This window comes from Mauremys mutica, chromosome 1, assembly GCF_020497125.1.
Source record: "Mauremys mutica isolate MM-2020 ecotype Southern chromosome 1, ASM2049712v1, whole genome shotgun sequence".
NCBI lineage: Eukaryota > Metazoa > Chordata > Testudines > Geoemydidae > Mauremys > Mauremys mutica.
Window position 1 is genome coordinate 122740093 of NC_059072.1, and position 2971 is coordinate 122743063.

Genomic DNA, 2971 nt, shown 5'->3' on the forward strand with positions numbered 1-2971 from the left:
CATCTTGTGGACTGATTGCAAACTGTTTGCTGCCAGTATTTCTTTTCCTGCAAGTATCCTGTTGAGACAGTCTTTATTTGCAATTCCTTATGGGCAAGTTATGTGACTGGTCACCTATTTCAGATAGCATTGTTTCTGCTCCCTGACTGGATAACATAATCTTTGTAAACTTTTTAAACTACTGCTCAAAGCAAATTTTGTGATGCAATACACCTCTACCCCGATATAACATGACCCAATATAACACGAATTCGGATATAACACGGTAAAGCAATGCCCCTGGGGGTGGGGGGCGCTGTGCACTCCGGTGGATCAAAGTAAGTTCAATATAACGCGGTTTCACCTATAACGTGGTAAGATTTTTTGGCTCCTGAGGACAGTGTTATATCAAGGTAGAGGTGTGCATGTCAGATACAGGGCCAGGGTTTGTTTTCTGTAAACAATTCATATGAACAAACCTTAATTTGAAGAAATACACCTCTACCCTGATATAACGTGACCCGATATAACATGAATTAGGATATAACGTGGTAAAGCAGTGCTCCGGGGGGGGTGGGGGCGGAGCTGTGCACTCCGGCGGATGAAAGCAAGTTCAGTATAACACGGTTTCACCTATAATGCGGTAAGATTTTTTTGGCTCAGGAGGACAGCGTTATATCGGGGTAAATGTGTAGTTACAAAAAAACATGGTCAAAACTGAATTCTGCTTAGACAGATCTTGAGAAATTTACCAGACATCTACTAGCCAGAGGACTAATCCTATTAGGCATAGGTAGACAGGAAAGCCAGGGAGCGGGCTCCACCAAGAAAGTCCTGGTTCTCTTGGTGAAGAATCCAATTTTCTCATCTCCAGCCACTGGGTGCTTGGATTTCTTTTATGTGCCATCCCTCAACCTACTTGGGAGCTCTATCTTTTGTATTAGCATATAGATGGGTTATAATTTTGATGTTCTACAATCCCTTAATTGATGGAGCTTTTTGTGTCCCCCCCAAATTCAGAGCCTCCTAACTGCACTGGGGAGAGGTCTTTGCTACTTAAGCTATGAATCTCTGTTTTCTGGGTCCTCCTTCCCAGTGAACAACTTTTGTTGCTTATGTTAACTGTCTCCAGCAGCAGCATTAGTATGAAACTAGCATGATTCTTAACAGTTCCACCACTCCTCATCCAGCCCTGTACATCAGCTGTGAAACTGACCAGACCTGGAGCTCCCCAACTACAAACCCCAGCGTCATGGAGGTATCATGTTAACTTTCCAAATGTGACCAGAATGTATCTTCAGAACCATAAAGGCTAGAAATGTATTTATTTACAAGTGTTGAGTAAGATGCCCACGAACAACTTAATGGGAGAATTTTGGTTGTTGAGTTTAGTGTACAGATGCCAGGTGGTGTTGGTGGCCCTGATAGGAGGTCAGACTAGATGATCTGGTAATCCCTTGTGGCCTTAAACTCTGTGACTGTGATTCCAATAAGATGGAGCTATGTTAATTTACACCAGCTAAGGACATGACCATAGTCCAACAGCAAGTATAACAATTCTACATTTTCATTTCAAGACGTGTGTATTCATAAATTCATCTCTAGAACAGAGGGGCATGGATCAGCATTCATGTCACACTCCCCGTCAGTACCCGGCCCAAGCTGGGGAAGCTAATGATCCTACCAGTGGACCAAATTCAGTGATGAATCCTGGTAACATGCCTCCTGAGGCACATTGTGCATATGCTAGGAAGATCTTGAACAAAAGTCATCATATTAATGTACAGAAACAACTGAAAAACACAACTATTGTTGAGACAGTTGTCAGGAATAGATATGAGCACATCTCTTAGCACAATTATCCCTTCCTTTCTGAGGGATCTCCAAATCTTGCTCTTTCTCTCCCTAAAGCAACAATTTATAATCCCGGTTATCAATGACATTTTCAAAAGAGAAGGAAACTTTCTTTTACAACATGCTGATTTATGAAGAGCTGAGCACTCAGAACTCCAGCTGAAGTCAATGAGAGATGCAGCATTTCTGACAATCATGCCCTAAATCCATACAAGCATGAAAAATTGTTCGTTTTACCCAATCCAATAGAGCACTACCTTTACCAGCCCCCATCTGGCCCTTTAGTCAAATGAATGCCCCTTCCCCTCTCTCTCTTAAGAGCAGAGAAGGGACAGGAGGAAAGTTAGGGACTAGAAGTGATGACCATACGAATACCAAGATATCTGTGCTTTAGCAGGGGCTTGTGGCTTTGCCACATGTTGTTACTGTTGTTGTTTATGAAGTGTCCATAATGTGCCCAGTGAGATACAGGACATAAAGGGAAGAGGAAGAGATTATAATCTAACCCCATGGATTTTACAAGCATTTATGCATGTGCTTAGTTTAAAGCATGTGAATAATCCCATAAAGCCCCTTACAGCTTTAGGAATAACCGAAACATGGTGGAACGGTAGTCATGACTGGAGTACAGGTATGGAAGGGTATGTGCTGTTTAGGAAAGACCGAAACAAAGGTAAAGGTGGGGGAGTAGCATTGTATGTCAATAATGAAGTAAACTGTAATGAAATAACTAGTAATGGAATGGATAATACGGAGTCTGTTTGGGCAATGGTCACATTAGGGAAGAAAACTACTAGAGCCTCCCCTGGGATAGTGATTGGGGTGTGCTATAGACTGCCGGGATCTAGCCTGGATATGGATAGAGAACTCTTTAATGTTTTTAAGGAGGTAAATACTAATAGGAACTGTATGATCATGGGAGACTTTAACTTCCCGGATATAGATTGGGGAACAAATGCTAGTAATAATAATAGGGCTCAGCTTTTCCTAGACGTGATAGCTGATGAATTCCTTCATCAAGTAGTAGCTGAACCGACGAGGGGGGATGCCATTTTAGATTTGGTTTTGGTGAGTAGTGAGGACCTTGTTGAGGAAATGGTTGTAGGGGACAACCTTGGCTTGAGTGATCATGAGCTAA